Source organism: Strigops habroptila, chromosome 5, assembly GCF_004027225.2.
Source record: "Strigops habroptila isolate Jane chromosome 5, bStrHab1.2.pri, whole genome shotgun sequence".
Lineage (NCBI taxonomy): Eukaryota > Metazoa > Chordata > Aves > Psittaciformes > Psittacidae > Strigops > Strigops habroptila.
The window spans coordinates 39,077,423-39,096,354 of record NC_044281.2 but is presented as its reverse complement, the minus strand read 5'-3'; the positions used below and the strand labels follow the sequence as shown (position 1 = coordinate 39,096,354).

Here is an 18,932-nt window from a genome sequence, read left to right as displayed (position 1 = left end):
GCCAGAATTTTGGAGAAAGTTAAGCTGGATTGCTTGCTGGGGGCTATCTAACTCCCAAGTGGCATTTAGAAGATAGTAATTAAGGGGTGGAAATCATTTCATTAAATTCTGGGGCCTCCATAAGTGGCAAGGGACACAAAAACCTACCAAGTAGGTCAGCATCCTGATGGGTGTACGTCCCCTTCTCATTTTTCAGCCCTGAGAACCATTCAGCATTAAGCAGTTTTCTGAAGTACCTTGAGGTATCATTTTTTTAATATATATGTGAATTTATAACTTGACCTGCATTTTAGCAAAAGCAAGATTGAGAAACATGGCTTCAGATTAAGAGGAAAATGTAATCCAACAGTCATGAGCAAATTAATCGTCTCTCCAATATTTCATGGCACATGGCCACACAGATTGCCAGCAGAAGCCACACTTCGAAGTCAGCACATTTCAGCGTTAGATCTATTTCCTTAGTCCCATTCTAACTCACAGAATAAGAAGATCTGTTTTGGCTCTCAGTTCAGAGGCTGGGAAAAAATACATGAAATGGTGCTACATCTATAGTTTGATGGTGTTAATCATCATTACAGGTTTGACACTAGAGTCTAATATTTTACGGGGTTGATACATTAACTTTACCCTCTGGAATACATGATACTTCAAGTGAGAGCAGTTGCAGAACATTTTTCTTCACATGCCAAAAAGCCTGTCCCTGGGGCTCCAACATCTCTGGACTCTGGTTTTAGTAAGTATTTTGATCTCTTCTCAAATCTTAATCTTAAATCTTATTTTGTATTTCTTAATTATTGTTATTTCTAGTTCATTATTTTAAGGAGTTTCTGAAGAACTCAAAAGCAAGCATTCAAAATACAGCCTTATTTTGAGCACTCTGTGCCTTATAAAAGGAAGAATAAAGATGAATGGGCGAAGGGGCTGCATAAGGAGAAAATAGAACAAGACAAATTTAAATTGTTAAAAAAACAAACCAACCTTCTTCAGAAGGTATGTATTAGTAGTCAGTAGGAACCAGCTACCTCATTCTCAAAAAAACCCCCAGGAATTTGGGTCACACCAAAGGTGAAGAAAGACAGAACACCCTCTAATAAACTTAGTTTCTTCAGAAATAACTTGTACCTGAAGCAAAAACATTTTGTGGCAACTTAGTGGATTTGCTAAATTTTACTTACTTTTCCCATTCACAAAATGCAGTAGTGAGGATGGATCCTGACTTATTACAATTCCATGAGAGACCTGTCAGTTTTTCTACCAGGTTACTTGATTATATAGGAAGAAAATGCCAAGAATCACGAAGCTGCAAAAGCCCTGGAAATTGGTTTTACTCCCTGTTTCCTGCTCGCTGGTGCACAGCAGAAAATAAGAAAGCCATAGTCTTGATACACAGGTAAAGCCCAAGATTCAACTATGTTTTCCTGGGTTTCCAGATACTCTTTCAGTGTAAATGGAGCCTAAATCCCATTCAAAGCAAACCACTGAAACTTGAGCTCCTTGCCCTCCCCGCCACCTCAGCAGCCCTGAGGTCTTCCAGTATTTCAGAAGGAAGATCACCACCATTTCACAGTCTCAGCTCAGCGTTGAAGAAGCCCTGAGGTGCCCATGTTGAACTGAGACTCTTCCAGCATCCAGGCTGAAAGGCTGAGCTGGCATCACAGTGACTTCTAGCTCTACACTTGAGACAGAAGATTTGTTGGTCCATGCCACCTCCGGAGGAGCATGTCTCTGAGTGCCAGGATAACTGCACTCCTCCCCCATCCCTGCCCCTTCCCTCTCCCCCCCCCCCAAAAAAAAACCTATATGAGATTATTTTTTATTATTATTATTGTTATTATTATTATCGCTTGTCATTTCCTTTTGAAGGATATGCATGAAATTTCTATACAACATTCCAAGCCCAACACCACTGGAAGGTGTTACTGGTATTCCCATCTCATGAAACACCTCTCATCTAGGTTTCCAAATTTATTTTACTTTAATATTAAACTTATCTCCATATGATGGAACTATTTGGGGGGAAAAAAAGACATATTTTATAAAATATACAATAAGGGGATATGTAAGAAACCCAGTACACTATAAACAGAAAAGGGGTCAGGAAAAAGGTACTCACTTCTGGCAAATTAGTAGTTTCTTTTGCAGCTTTTGAAATTTTTAATATAATTTTGTTGGCTATCATAACAGCGGAGAATTATCCTTGCAAGGCTAGACTCTCAGTAAAATTCTATTCTAAAAATTCTATATTAAAATATTAACTATCAATTTAAAATATTTTCATGCCAGAATGACTTATTTTCATGAGAACGCAGTATTATCTTCCTGATTTTGTTGTCATTAGAAGTCATGATTATTATCCCTGTGTCATTAACTACTTTTCAGCTAGGTCTCTGGTTAATTGTTTGCTCCACAACAATCTTTTCCTCATTCATGCATTGTTTACGAGTCTTTTAACTGGCTTCTTGTTTATTGAGATCTTATTTACTTGATTATACTCTCATCCACTGTTAAGTGAAAAAAAATAAACTCCTCATAGTTGTTACCAGGCTTTGGCCATTAATTACTGCTGCAATATTACCTCTTCTAGATACATCTCCTTTGGTGTTACTACTTTACAAAGATTTGTTTTCTGCAAATGGTCCATGACAGATTTATAATAATTTCTCTGAAATATATAGAAAATAGAATGCTTGCAGAAGACTACAAACACATGAAAATGAAGGAAAATAAATAACAGAATTAAACCCATTGCTGTTTACTTGTGTTGGCCTCAATTTGGCTTACAGCTTAAAGAAATCATGCAAATGGACAGATGCAAAATCAGTGCTGGGCAAAACTGATATTTTGTGGGCAATCACACAAACAATAAAAATCAGTTTAAGTTCAGTGAAAGCAGAACATTGAGATTTTTATAACCTTCATATAAAACTGTTACAGGTCAACCTAAATATTTGATTACTTAAAAACAAAAAAAAAAAAAACCCAACCAAACAAAACCCCCCCCAAAAAAAAGAACCCACAAAAACCAAACCAAACCAAAAAAAAAAAACCAACCCAAAAACCAAACCAAATAATCACAAACAAACAAACAAAAAAACAAAACACTTTGAAATAAAATGCTTCTGTTTTTTTTGTATTCCTGGTTTCCTCTATATGTAGGGGGCTATTTCCATTACCATATCACTCTTTGTTTCTTAATGCCTTCTAAAGAGTTGTAGAAAAAATGCTTTAGGTACAACTCTGTGTTATGTTTAACTGTATAGAAATAAAAGCACATCAAGCTGAAGTTGCATGAATATTTGGGATCACTTTCATTTCCAGACAAGATTAAGGAAGCAAGGTAGCCACATTTATTCCCATAATATATAAAGGTATAGATTCCATTAAAACAGGAAACAAACTAGAAAGAAAATAGATTAAGAAAAAGGCCCATATTTCATGTGAATAACTGTATTATGTAGTTTTCTGCAGTACGATAGGGTTAAAATCAAGTACAGTATACCTTGAATTCTCTAATTCCATTGCACAATTAAAAATACAAAACAAACCTAAAAAACCCTACTTCCTTAATCATTTGGCTTTCAGTAGCTTTATTACTCATATAAAGACAATGGCCTTAAATCTTAATCCTTGTGTTAGGGACTGGTGAGTTTTAAGTTAAAACAAAAGAACCGCTACTGTACTATTACGTGTGAGAATTAATATTATTATGTATGTAAAAAGAGCCAGGCAATACCATAACACTTTCATTCTAGAAAAAAAAAAAAAAAATCTGATTTTTGTCCATTTTATTATACTGGCATCCAAGTTCATCATTTCCTACCTGTTAGTAATTTGCAATTAAAGCTGTCTCCAACTACTTTACATTTTAAGGGAGATCTTGAAAACAAATCTACAGTTAGACTCAGAGAGAGAATTAAAGCATCACATGCATGAAGACATTCTTTTCTGCTGAGGTAAAATTAACATATTTTGCAAAACAAAGACTTTGCAAATAAATTGTGAGTCATTCTGGATTGACAAAATGTTTGCATATGATTCATAATTTCTTCAGCTGTGCATCTTTTTAGACACCTAGTTTCTGATCTAATCCAGGCTATTAGGATATATTATATACATTTGACTAGATAGTCATGTTCTAAGGGTAAGAAGGAGCTAATGAAATATTAATCATGTTTTGAATTCAAAACTGTTTACTTTGTGCAGGACACTGAACTTCCATATGAGGTTACTTTCCACGTACAACTTGGTGCTCAGGATACCTCTGTCCAAGAAAACCTCACAGGCCCCTATCATTTACAAGCGCCACCTTCTAAAAGAAACAGTGATTGCAAATTACTATTTTAGTGGATGTGCACTGTAAGCATACACATCATAGGTAATACTACAACATATGTCTGCACTGTCCTAGTGTCTGTAAAACACTTTTGCAGCAAGCCAAGTGTCTATCATGGTCCCAGTACTAGGAGGAAGAGTAGCAATGATGGACTTACTGTGCTCAGTTTTATACTATACAGAAAAGATGCGGACAGGCTGGAGAAGGTCCAGAGAAGGGCCACAAAGATAATCAAAGGACTGGGAAGTCTGTCCTATGAGGAAGGGCTGAGAGAACTGGGTTTGTTCAGCCTAAAGAAAAGAAGGCTCAGGGAAGACCTTATCACCATGTTCCAGTGTTTAAAGGGTGGCTACAAAGAAGATGGAGACTCTCTTTTGGCAAGGGTTCACATGGAAAAGACAAGGGGTAATAGGCACAAGTTACACCTGGGAAGATTCCCAATGGACACAAGAGAAAAAAAAAAAATTCACAATGAGAACAGTCAGCCATTGGAATAATCTCCTCAGGGAAGTGGTGGATTCCCAAACATTGGACACTTTAAAAATTTGGCTGGACAGGATGCTGGGACATCTAGTCTCAGTCATGCTTTGCTATAAATGATTGGACCAGATGATGCTTGAGGTCCCTTCCAACCTGGAACTCTATGATTCTATGACCTAGAAGAATAGAGTGAAGAAGCTGAAGGAGGCAATGTTTTGTTTTTCCAAGTCACTTAGTATGTAACAGGCACCTTGTAAGAGTTCATTCTGTTTAGTAAGGTTTTACTGCAGTGAACCTCCCCATTTTGAGCATAAAATGGATCAGTAGCAGAAGATCAGATCTTTCCTTACCAAAACCATTGTAAAAGTCCCTGTTGTATATGAAGTAAAAAACCTCAGATCTCTTGTTGCAAAGCTCGAGACATACAACATTCCTCAACACTCACAGAGAAGGAAATTACCAAAATGGAAAGAGCTTCTCTTTTTTAAACTCTAACAGCCATGGGACTGGTTCTGGATAGAGACGCCCAAAGGCAAGGAAGTACTGGGAACTAAGGCACTTGCAGCCCCTTACCTCAGTAAATATAGTATCGCCATTGGTAGTACCCAGCCACAGGGTAGTTCTGCAAAGCCTGAAGACTGACGCTTGCTTTATCTTTTTCCTGGCCTGCCTGGAGCGCTATTTTAGTTTGCTTAGCTGTAACAGCAATTTTCTAGGTGGCTTTTTTTTTTTTCTCCCCTCCCTGCTTAGCTTTGTATAATCATGTGGTGCAACCATAATTTTGATATGGATAGTAATAGCAAGTAGATACTCCGTGAAGAATGAACCATTGATGGTGCCAGCCTAATGATGCAGTGCAGAGAAATGGGAGCATGCGATGTCACTGAGACTGTGAAAACAGGAACCAAAGATGCAGAGTAGACATAATAGGTGACAGGTGTGGCCTTAAAAGTGGGACATGAGACGATACAGGAGACATCAGGGTTAAGAACAGCTCACCAATGACCAGTTACTGAGAGCTAAAGGAGTTAGAAGCAAAAATGGGTTTAGGGGCAACAATGAACACTCATTCATTAACTGCATAGGCAGTTCACAGAGGCAGTAAGATACCTGAGCTCTGGGCAAGAAAGAACTGCCTTCTCTGGGTTGAGATAACTGCAGGGCACTCTGCACAGGCACATGTTGCTGGGTCTCTGGTTTGAAGACTGAGATGCACAAGGTGACTTCATCCCCTCATCCCTCTCCCTCAACCTAACTGTTTTCCTGCTTTTCCTGTTTTATGAATGTAAAAAGCCTCAATCTGTGATTGACTGTCAACAAAACCTTGATAATATGTCACACTATCATGTATTCCTTCTGAATATGCATGCACTAGCACACGAAGAATATGGCTTCTATTTTCTTTTTTATGTCCAAACTCTACATCTCTTTGCCTGGGGCACTGATGCACTCAAAGCTAACGCTGCCTGTGATTGCTTGCACACATTCCAATGAATGCTGACAAAGGCTTTTCATGGCGTGGACACCTACCCTCTACGTATGGCACTGACCCTTCCAATTTATTTTGTGTGCGACACCCAAGAGTCATCAAATTGCAACATCCTTTTGTTAATAAATAGTGCTACAGAAAGCAGACCAAAACATTCTTTTTCAGACATTCTTTCCAAGTTGTCTCTATTGATAAAACCTAGCAACAGCTATTGGCATCCTTTAAAGTATGTATGTAAAGAATCTAAACATCCCATTTTCTTCCATTTTCAACATTTTTCAGAAGTGTACTGAAGCCAAAAAATATAATCAAACCATCTTCTTTATCTAATAGCTTTTCTGGACCAGTGAGTCTATCTAATCCTCCCGAATTCTTTGCAATATGCTGCGGTGCAGAGAAGCTGGTGATTCTAGGGACTCTTTTGCTAACAAGCAATTCCAGAAAGTAGAATCATAGAATCATAGAATAGTTTGGGTTGGAAAGGACCTTAAGATCATCTAGTTCCAACCCCCCTGCCATGGGCAGGGACACCTTGCACTAAACCATGTTGCCCAAGGCTCTGTCCAACATGACCTTGAACACTGCCAGGGATGGAGGCAAAGTAGTGAAAAAGTTAATTTTCTACAAGCCCTTTATACTACTTACTATCTTTGCTCTGAGAGGCCAATGATGATGTGAAAGAGTTATTTAGTATTCCAGGAAAATGTGTCCAAAATAATTTTTAACTGAAATTTCTTAGCTTACCTTTACTTTCAAATACTAATTTAATGGTGAAGGAAATGCCCATAACCAAAACATAAACCTCATAAAATACAAACCTGCTTTATTTTTTTAACAGAAGTATCTTTGTGTCTGTATCTGTCTGTAACCTGTGAGTAAAAGGGTCCCTTTCTACTGAAAAGGACCGTTGCACATGAGCTCACTTAACAACTTTTCCAGTGCTGACATGAAATTATTCAAACAGTTTGAGAAGAACCTTTACTGCCATAATCCTTCCTTTTCTTCACCCAGCTAAAATTCCCTTCACTTCCTCACTCTAGTTGATATACTTCTCTGACACACAGCTCCCAACATCATCTTGCTTCCTCTATGAAACTCTGTGATGTTCAGCTCTGTGTTTTACAGCAAAGAGTTCCACAAAACCAACACCAACCACACTCACATCCTGTTACCTAAGCCTTTTCCTCTTGCCCATCTCATAATCCGTGTTGTTACCTATCTCCTGCATCTCCTTTTGCAGAAATACAGGCGGTGTCTTGTCTAGACAGTGTCTTGTCTAGAAAGGTATATAGATGCAGCTGTACCAAAAAAGCTCTCTTTGGTAGATTCAGACTAGCTATTTGGAAGAAATTCCTCAGTATGGAATGAGGTGGTGAGGCACTGGAACAGGTTGCCCTGAGAAGTTGTGGATGCTCCATTACTGGAAGTGTTCAAGGCCAGGCGGGATGGGGCTTTGAGCAACCTGCTCTAGTGGAAGATGTCCCTGTCCGTGCAAGGAGGATTGGAACTACATGATCTTTAAGGTCCCTTCCAACCCAAACCATTCTATGATTCTGTGAAGATAGGGTGCAAGAGTGACAGACTGCATCTAGTCTCCCCGCCTAGGTTCACCAGGCTAACACAACTATATTTGGTATTTCTCACACAGAACCAGAAAACCCCCTGCAGTGTGCATCATAAGGAGCTTACAATTTAAGTTGCTTAAAGCTAGAGATCCTGGACAGTGCAAAAGGAGACCAAAGTCCTTTTCATTTTAGGTGTTAAAATTTGGGTATAATTTACAGGGAAATTATGATTTCCTATGCTGAGATGAAAGGTAGGAAAAGTGCAGGTATAGGAAAAGGCAACAGTAGCAAAAGTAATGCTGCAAGTTCCCTAAAGTACTGTCTCTTTCAGTCTCCACAAACACCTTTTCAGTGTGCCCTTCCCACACTGGGCAGACACTTTTGTTGCAATTCATACACCCACTCGTCTGACCAATGTTCTCTGACTTTCGTTTCTGGTCAATCTAAGTAAACATTTTTCCACAGACTTCATTCTTAGCCCTGCTTGCTTATATTAACCCAGGATTTGGTCCTTTAAGATGTCATAATTTTGCAACTTAACTGCTTGGGAAGACCATATGTGAGAACTAGTAACTTTAAACTCCTTTTTAGCAAATTATCTCTAGGGTTAGAGCTTCTCCTTCACAGATATTTGTAGAATACTTTCTATCTGTTTCTAATTTATAAATGCTGGTTTGAAATACATGTGAAGAACTCAACATTTAAACCTGTTTCCCTGCTTCTTTCGTACTTTAATACTGCGATTTACCTTCGGGGTTCTCTACCGTCCCTTAGAAGATGTAATAACTACTTCTTGGCAGCTCACTAGAAGGAATTAAAAAACACTCCAAAACTGGATGGAGTTCAGAAAACAGCAACAAAGAAAGATAAAGGGCTAGAGAGAGAGACTAATGGGAAATTACTTTTAAAAGCAAGTATGTATAGCTTAACTAAACAACGACAAAAGAGGCTGTGATAACTGCAAATAGCTGAAGGTTGTAAACGCCGAAGGTGTAGGATACATTGCCCCAGGTTGCTCAAGGGGGATATGGCTGCAAAGGCAAGATGGAAATTCTTCCCAGTCAGCCAAAAGTCAGAAAAAAGAAGTTTTTAGACTATTTCTGTCTGGGGAAAATAGGAGCACAGCAAAACACTAGACATGAAGGACAGGATGGACAACTGGCGGTGAAAAGTGAGATCAGAGGGGGATGGACTCATAGAAGCACCTCACAATCACTCTGCAATTTTGTAGTACAAGTTGCCTGGGTCTCTTCCTAACATCCTCCACAAATATGGCAGAGCTTCACAACTTCAGCACACTCTCAGTTGATCAAGATGCTGCAAATTCATTAGCCTCTGTTTCTCACTCTGCCATCTTTGGGACAGAGACTGGATCCCAGTCTATCCTTTCCCTTGGACTAGAACATTTTTCATGAAACAAGAATAAACAAAGCTTCCCTGACACTTCTTCCCCATCTTTGTGCAACTGTCTTAAATTTAAAACCTGCAGAAAACCCTGTTATTTGATAGTTATTTTCAAATCATTAGGAAATACAGAACTTTCTCTCTTATGTCCTTTTTGCCCCTAGACCCATGCCCATAGACATTCACTCCCTTTTAACCCAAGCAGTATGGTCTTCTCCTCCATTTTTACTTCCATTTCCTCTATTTTCAAACGAAGAGAAAAGTGCCTCATGTCAAAATGTATTTCCCAGACCTTGTGCCATAGACAGCACTTTCTTTGTTCTCAGGGAGAGCTTACAGAGATTTTTTCCTCTCTTTGTTCTTTCTTTTTTGGTACTTTGGCTCCCTTCTTGCCTAAATTTCCTAACTGTACTGTTTTAGATACTTCAAACCTTTCTGACTTGGCAGCAACATGTCACTATTGGTCTTGGGCATCCTAAAACACAGAGCCACAAAGATATTTAGATTCCTATTTCACATTCCTAATTTTGTTGCTGTCGTCATTAATCTGGCCCATAACTCTCTGAAGAGGGAAGCCTTACAAAACAGAAATCAATCATGAGGAAAACTGAGAGGACAAATGTCAACGCTTAAATGAGTGTTAGGAATTGATTAACTTTATTGAGTGCTAATAAAAGAAAGCTAATAAACCCTATAACAGTGGTGGTAAAACAGAATCCATACCCCAACAAGTACTTAGAAGTCTTTCCAGGTATGAATCGGTAATTACCTTGCAGAATAATGCTAGAGCTAAGATTATCTAAAATATAACCAGAGGGAAATCAGATTGGTATAAGGAGGTGTATTACTTCTGCAAAAGTATTAATGAAGTACTATGCCCACTTTTCAGAGTGTACTTCAGAAATTAAAAAAAAAAAAAAGATACATGAATTGAAAAGTATTTTTCACAGTGAAACTCTTGGGAAGCTCAGTCTCTTTCATCTTATTCAAGGAAGGCCAAAGAGATGACTTGATTATGGTTTACAACAGCTTACAACACATTACGACAGATTCCATGGGAAAATAACTTCAGATTTTAAGTATCCTACCAGTCAAAAATAGCGGAAAAAGTTCCAACTGATGGAGGCTGAAATTAATTACAACCAGGAGGAACATTTTTTAATGAGGATTAGAAGTAATCAGTAGAAAAACCACCTCTTGTGATGGTTTTATTCTTTAATACTTAGAAGTTTCAAAACAGGATCAAATGTCTGTATTATGAGATGCTGTTTTAACACAGAAGCTATGTGTTTAGTTTAGCAGTAGCTAAAATGAAAGTACCTGACTTAATTAAAACCCTCTGACACTTTTCCTGGGAATGCTGGGGAAAACCAAATCAGATGGACAATATCCATCCTTTCCTACTCTGAATCAGCACTACATTTTCTAGTGTTCTGTATAACCTGTTTCTGAAATTCTTGGTATGTCTGAGGTCTTTCTAGTGCCTAGTAACCTCTATATCTCTCCAGAGTAATTTTAATAGCTAATGTTTGAGTGAATGGTTTGATTTTCACGTTGCTGCTGTAAGGGGATGGTAGAACATCGGAAAATGTCTCCCTGTAGACATTCAAACTTTGAGAAGATGCTACGACATGCTGTAGATTTATTAATTCTTAGACTAATAAAGAGGATATTATATCTAGTCTGCTTAAGCTTGTATTGTTTTAACCCCAGCTGGCGACTAAGTACCACATAGCCACTCACTCACTCCCTGCCATTGAGATGGAGAGGAGAATCGAAAAGAGGTAAAACCCATGAGTTGAGATAAGAACCTGAAATAAAATATAATAATAACAACAATACTAGGAAAATAAGAGAGAGGAATAAAACCCATGAAAGACAAGCGATGCACAATACAATTGCTCACCACCTGCTGAAAAATTCCCAGCTGTCCCCAGGAAACAATCAGACCCTTCTGGCCAGCTCCCTCCAGATTCTATACTGAGCATGATGTTCTGTGGTGCAGAATACCCCTTTGGCTAGTTCAGGTCAGCTGTACTGGCTGTGCTCCCTCCCAGCTATTGTGCACCTCCTCATTGGCAAAGCATAGGAAAATGGAAACAACTAAAACATTGATGTGTTATTAAGATTATTCTCAGACTAAAACCAAAACACAGCACTGCACCAGCTACTAAGAAAATCCTTCTTGGAGATATGCTATGTCCACTGGCTACCTGCACACTTTCTCATTAGGCTTGTTAGTCAGAATTTTACATGAACACAACTCAGCATATGTTCTGGTTGAATTTATTTTTGACCAGAACTAACATTTCAAATACTTGCTGTTTGTAATATACCATCTGCAGAGTCTTCAGGGTCACACAGCATTTTTTCTATTCCCTTAGCAGATACATGTAATTTACATAAGGAATTTATGAAACGTCTATATAAGCAGACTGAAATTCATATTCATACTCTGGAACACTTCTGCCACTAATATTTCATCTTACAGAAATTCAGTTTTCCCCTCAGGAAACTGAATCCAAGGGTTTAAACACCGTTTAAGCCAATTATTGGAGATGAACACTCATATGGGGTAAACCTATCCATTTCAATAAGTGTGCCAATTTATTTCAGCTGAACATCTGCCTGTTGTGTTCTATTTGAATAAACACTAAAGATATCTTTCCAATGTTTATGAAAGTTAGTGAGAGAGATGAACTAAGGGTTAAATTTGTCTGCTGCAACTTAAGGGCTGTAAAATCTGGCAGTGTTTTGCCATCTATGATCCCACATTAAAATTGCCTGAGAGTAAACCTCCCCAGCTTTGAATTTCAAGAACCCTTGAAGCAGAAGTGGAAAATCAGCTTACAAAGTCAGACAGATAAGGATATTTTTTGTTCTTAGGGTATAATAGAAGATGTACTGTCATTATTAGCATTATAGAAAGATAAAGGAAGAAATTTATATCAAGGATTGTAGGAGTAATAGAAATGCTCAACTGTGAAAATTATCAACTATGGTCTTTGGTTCACGAGCTTACCAGGACACAGATCAAATGCAAAATACTTTTCTTTGACAACAAGAACAGAGACCTGGATGTTCTTCAGACATAAAGCATGTTTGTCTGCGTGAAGGTGGGTGGATGTGCATAAAGGAACTGATGTGCCTTATTTCAGTTTCAAATGTGATTCATCAATTTAGTAATCTTCCACTTTGCACATATCTACTGATGATTCACGTTTAGAAGACCATGATAGATTTTGGCTGCACATTCAGTACCACAAAATTCGTAACGTTCTTTACGATTTCCTACCACTGAAAATTTGCCATGCTCACTCTGAACACAAAAGTTGCCATTCAGTTTGGTTTACCAAGCTGGCATAAAACTCCTTGTTTCAATTAATAAAATACATTGAACAAGATGTCTGAGCACATACCAAACTTCTTTTAAAAAAATCTCCCTGTAAATCCTTTTGTAAGTATATTTTTTCCTTTTTACTTCCAGTGTGAAGCAATAGGACATATGCCACTGGTGCCTCTGAAACAACCAATAGCCTGTCCAAAAAAAAGTGAAAACACCTTGTGAGCAACAAAAACCCAAGCACACATAATTCTTAACAGTAGGTTTGAACATATTTCCATAGGGTAAATGTTACTTACAAGATCTCTGGAGTTCAAATGCATAACCAGAAGTGCCTGCAGAAGGAAAAACATTACGTTAGTATTCTAGAGAAACCCATAGAGATATATGAAAAAACATTGCTCTAAGCTGTAAAATCATCGCTAGGGAAGCTTTGCAAAGGAAGGCTGCTTTACCTAGGTTTTTAATCTAGTTATAGCATAGATGGTGAAAGTGTGCTTCAGGGACTATACCCTTCCAAAAGCATTTGAATTAGGGGCAAGTAAAGACCACACCAGCACTTGTAGCCAGAACAGAAAGACAGGGTTCCTGAAAATAACAGAAATAATGACAGTCTAATGTTAAAGCAGGAAAAAAAGCCTAGACTCATTGCTTTGTGCACGTCAGTGGGCTCCTGAACTTGTCACAGCTGAGGAGTTGGATACCAGTTGCCATTCCTACTTTGTAATTATATCAACTGCTGGATTATCTGGAGCAGAATGTTTAAACAAAACCTCCCATGTCAGGTAGCAGGGGCTGGGTTCACTTTTGTGACTGAGAATACCTTTACCACTACATGACCACGTTCCACAGAGAAACACAGGCTCTCCAGATTGGAAAATCCTTTCAAGTCAAGGGATGCACTTTAGCTAGCTCAGGTGAAGCACTTCCTTGCTCTGAGGCTCACTCAGGCACCAATCTAGTCCCACTGCATGTATTCAGAGTTAGCCACAATGCTCTGACACCAAAAGAGCCCTTGGCACATAAGGAAGGAGGCAGTTGAAATGCTCTGGACACCACGAGGCACAACATTTCATGTAATATTCAAAAGCAAAAAGCTGGGCTTTATTCCCATTATGATCATGACAGAGTAAGGGGGCCAAGTCAGCCCTCAGGGGAACACATTCTAACTCTGATTATTCATCTCAGAAACAATCCCAAAAGCCCATCAGCCACAGCATCCGCAAGTACATATGCAGAGATATGGCAGCACAGGGTTTGCAGTGGTCTGTCAAGGGCAACCATGTCAAAAGAGTGCCTATAAAATCTGACTCTCCAGGGAGTGCTCTGTTGCAGAGCACCAGGGATATCTTCAATGATGCTTGGAAATGAGAGGTGGGTCAACGTCCTGTGTTGCACCTAGCAAGCAAGCGTAGCACACCCTGCTAGAGTCCAGATTTGCCTAGAAACCATGAGCCACAAAAATGCCACTAAAGTTTTTTTCCATCTTTCTGCAAATCATCACAGTGCCTGATGGCTCTCTGCCTATTTTCTTACCCTAAAGATATGCTGCTATATCACTTTTTCTTCTGGAAATAATAAATAGGTCACTAGGAAGAAAACCCTTAAAATCAAGAGCATTCTTAGCAATTTAAAACTTCTGTAGAGGATGCTTAGAAGCTATAAGCAAAGTTTTGGTCTTAATTAAAATCTCATACACATGCAGGTGGAAACAACTGCTTGATTTACCAGGTTTTGAAACCATCAGTTTTACAAGGGAACACAGAACTACTCTGTATGCTTAGTTTTCCTAGTTTCATGACCTCTCTTCTAATCTCATGGCAAACAGATCAAAGGAGTTTACTTTTTGTAATGCTCTACCTGTTGTCCCTCCAATCCTAATACCAAAATTTAGCAGCCAAACAAGTTTAAACATACACAATTTAATCTACAACACTGAACTTGCTCCACCTTTTTCTAAGATAAATTCTTGACAAGACCAGAAGAGATGGAATTTTGCTTATGGTTAAGATCACATTCACATTGTTTCATCGTTCTTGTTTGGAGTTACGAGATACTCTTTTCATGTATTACACAATGTTGCTATACCACAAGCTCAAAAGTTTTGCATATCAACAGATATTTTCTGGGGTTTTTTTTCTGGCACAAAATTATCATAAATTTTCAGATCTTTGAATAATTTCAGCTTTAAGTGTAAGATTGACTGGGAACTGAGAGTTAAATACAGCATAATAGGTGTGATAATTGCCTTTATGGAAGTGGAAAAACAAGCTTATTGTTAAGGGATTTTAGTGTTGGCACATACTTAGCATAAAAATACAAATTCATGCACATTGTTAATTTGTCTGCCTCACCAATTGCTCCACGTTATTAAATCGTTCCTGTTAAACAGACCCTGGCAGGTTTCTGAAAGCACTTCCTTCCGAGGAAGTTGTTATTAGGTGGATATTCTTGAAAAGATTCCAGCAGCATCTCAGCTACATTGGCATTTCCAGAATATTTACGAACACGTAACAACTCAGTGTTGGACACAGCTCAAGATGCAATTTACATCCTCAGAACAGAAATTAAAACTGTATAAGGTACAGCTGTGTTGCTTGAGTGAAACAACGACACTTTCATCTACTTTTACCTCTTTCCTTGAGAGACACCTCTCCGTAGAACTTCACTGACCAGAAATCAGGGTGACTTTATATAAGTATCATCGTATTTCAGAGTAATGTTCCTACATATCACAGAGGCAATGTCAAATTTAGGTTCCAGAATGCTGTACAAGTACTAATGTTATTAGGGGCACTGTTCTAACTCCATTGTAGATTAATGGCTTTTCTTCCAGTAGCAATTCATTAAGTAAACAGACAGGTGTGTGCACAGGCTATGAGAAAAGAAGGCCTGTAGGTATGCTTGTGTTTGGGTAAACAGTACAATGTCAAGCTGTCCCTTATATAACTGCATCAAACACAAACACAGGAGATGTGAATCTATATCATCGTTTGCTATAAAAATCACTGCATACAACTCTACAGCCTATATATATGCCATATATATAGTTATAGGATTACTTCTGGTTGGAATGAAATGTCCATACGCAGTACATGCACAGAGTGATTGGAAGATCAGAAAGATGAAAGAATAGGGTCTGCTTAGCCTGAAGACAAGAGCAAGGAGAGAACATTGCAGCAGCTTTCTATTAGATAACAGGCTGTTGAAAAGAGGAAAAGAATAACCAGTTTTCTATGCCAATGATGAGTGGGACACAAGCAGGAAAGGGCCAAAATTGTAGTTGCAAAATATTGAAGTGAGATGTAAGGAAAAAGAAATAAAGACCCAACAAACTTTCTAACATTAAGAGCAGCAGAACAATTTCCCCAAATGCAAGAAATGGGAAGGAATAACTGACTTGGTCATTGATTTTTATCATCTCCTTTTTTTTTTGTCTACCACACTTTGCACTTTGCGCTTAGCTTGCTGGTAGCTTTTCCTCCTCTCTTCCTTAGATTTGAAAGGCCCCGTACCTCAGCCACCATGTCCCAACTTCTCACCTATTCAGTTTTGGTTTTGTTACTATTTAAAATTCCTTTTAAATGCCCCAAGTTCATTGACTAGACACTTGGTGGTCCTTTCCATACATATTTTTCTATGACTCCACAAATTTATTACATATTTTAAGATTCAAAAAGTCAAACAAGAAATTAGCAGACAGTTGTCAGTAAAAGAAAATCTAATCAGGAAATTTTGTCTGGTTAATGCCTTTGCTCACTACTACAGCTGATTTATGACTATTTATTCAGACTGTGAGACACTTTATGAAATTAGCTCTATCTCCATGTAAAAATGTTATCATGCAAAACCTCTCATTTTTTTCATACAGCATCTCCAAAGCATTTTTCATTAGTTTCTCACAGCCTATTGTTTCCTATGTGATTAATAACAATAACGTAAGAGGGTGCTTTTTTCCAAGAGAAACGTACTTTAGTTTTCTGTCTTGCTATCAAAAGACTATTGGCATTTAAACAGCTGTTAAACATCTTTCACTTAATCAAACAAAGGTGATATTCCCTATATTTTCATATAATCCTTAAATGATATGAATCTGACTAAGAGCTATGTAGGAACTACTAAGCAAACTTTCATGGGAAATGACAAACAATATAGTACCAATCAAGCAGAAAAGGCCAAAGCTCTGACGAGCAATGAGGAACATGAGCAAATGCTTCCTAGGCTATATTATATCCATTTATTGTCTTACACATGTCAAAAGTCTTATGTAAGGAGAAGCAGTTTTACTGAACTACTAATAATGAAAGTACTTTTAAAAAAATAACGTCCTTTTTAAAGGGGAAAAAAAAATATATTCAGACTGCATTTGTTGCTAGCTCCAGCTTTGAATCAAGGAAGACATTTCAAGACCACACCACCACAAACCCTCTGCCAGTAAGGTTCAGAGCAGTCCCTGGAAGGGCATGGAGGAAAGTAAATATCATCTACAATAACTTGGCGACTAGTGGGGTGGAAAAATGCTATCTTAAGTGAAGTTGATATTCTGTTTTTCAGCACCCCACTGTCTCCTGAAGCAATGTTCACTACTCAGAGCATGTGTGTAACCAGTGTCTACTGAAAAGCTGTGAAAATTTTGAGATAAGCCAGAACTTTATTCCTACCCTTTAAATTCTTCTACCTTTGAATACTCATTTAAAAGGCCGAAGTTGTCGCCAGATTAAAATCTGAAGAATAGCAAGCTTGATTTTTATAAAGTATTTGCTAATGCACAGGTTAACTTCCATTTCCTGTCAAATTTCATCTTTGGTCAGTATCTGTCTCCTGGGTCAACAGCCATGTTGACTGGAATAAGTAACTGATCATTACATACATTTTATAGAAAGTCTCAGGGGTTAAGCTACGAATGCACTATAGGAAGTGTCTCGAGGCTTGCGGATTCTCTCCTTATACAATACCACTGCCACTGAAAACATGTGGAAAGGGAATTTCTCCTCTCCAAAACTGAAGGCAACTGTTTTTTCAAGGAAAGGCCTGGTCTAAAAAAGACCAACACATAGATACCTTTTTTTTTTTTTTCTGAACAGAAAACCCAGAAATAATGAACAGTTTTCTCTCAAGCTGACTCTTACTGACTCAGGTAGCTCAGGCAAGGTACTGAGTATAAATCCACCAGTCTTGCACCTAAACTTCAATGCATGGCTCTGTACTAGTACAGCTTACAAGTGAAAGACTAACAATAAAACTTTATGCTATGTATAGAAATACAAAATACTGGTGGGGGGGGGTGGTGCCAAAAACACAGAGAAGGTAACTGTGGAAAAAATTGACATTTCAGAATTAAAAATACATACAGGGGAAGTTTTAGAACTAATGTCATTCACTCAAATGCCTAAAACTTGGCTGATACTTTCATGAAATTGATCTTCCTACAGAAAAAACTCTAACATTCTTGCTAAGATTTTCTTGTTCATCTATGACAAATTCCATGTTGGCTTTCTCAGGGTAACAGAGAAGGAGGTAACACTGGAAGGGAAACCCTCACTCAAAGATATGAATCACTTTTCAAATGAAAAAAAAAAATACTGCCCTTACACTGATATTTCACCAATAAAACTTCAAGCGACAGCTGATGCCCTATTCTCCATGTGTACATTACCCTTATTATCCAAATTAATATTTGCAGATTAACCGTGACACAGATGCAAATGCTTGAGTTGGTTTCTTGCAGCTGAGCTAAGATCCCTCAAAGCTTATTTGCTTAAGCACACTGGCACCTGAACTCATAACATAAACCAGAGGCACTTATCAACTAATACCAGGAGAGATAGTATCAGGTACCAGACAGTTAAAGAATTGTAACAACAAAGCAAAGAACCTCTTCTGACAAAGACGATTTAAACTCCTTTGGCAAAGCCACAGCAGCTTCCTTTGGAGAAGTAACAGGGAAAAAAAAATAATGCACAGCAATTAAAATGTCATTCCCCTGGAAGAAGATCAATGTGCCATACAAATGCAGAAAAACTGCAGTGCTGCAACTGTGAGCAGTTTGCCCCAAGCATTAGAAAAGATTCAGTTTCCCTCATTGATTTTTTATTCTTCTGCTAGATAATTCCTTGAGTTTCAGCTCTGTCACCCTCATTAACTGGGATAATTTCAAAAGGGTCGCCTGTGTGAATAGAGTGCTTGTGTGTGTGATGGTGCTGAATCATCCTCCAGTACACTAATGAATTAACAGATAAGACGTGTTAACCACATGTATTTGGGTAATAATCAGTTAGGTTTTTATGGAGAATCTCATACCACCAGTTGTATGCTCTA

The 18,932-nt window shown here is 38.1% G+C and overlaps 1 long non-coding RNA gene across 1 annotated transcript; it reads left to right on the top strand.

Moving 5' to 3' along the window:
• The first annotated feature begins 660 nt into the window (after positions 1-660).
• Positions 661-2,978, top strand: LOC115608194. The gene is made up of 2 exons (XR_003991478.1): positions 661-733; positions 1,431-2,978. It is a non-coding gene; the product is annotated as an uncharacterized LOC115608194 (long non-coding RNA).
• Positions 2,979-18,932: the final 15,954 nt, after the last annotated feature.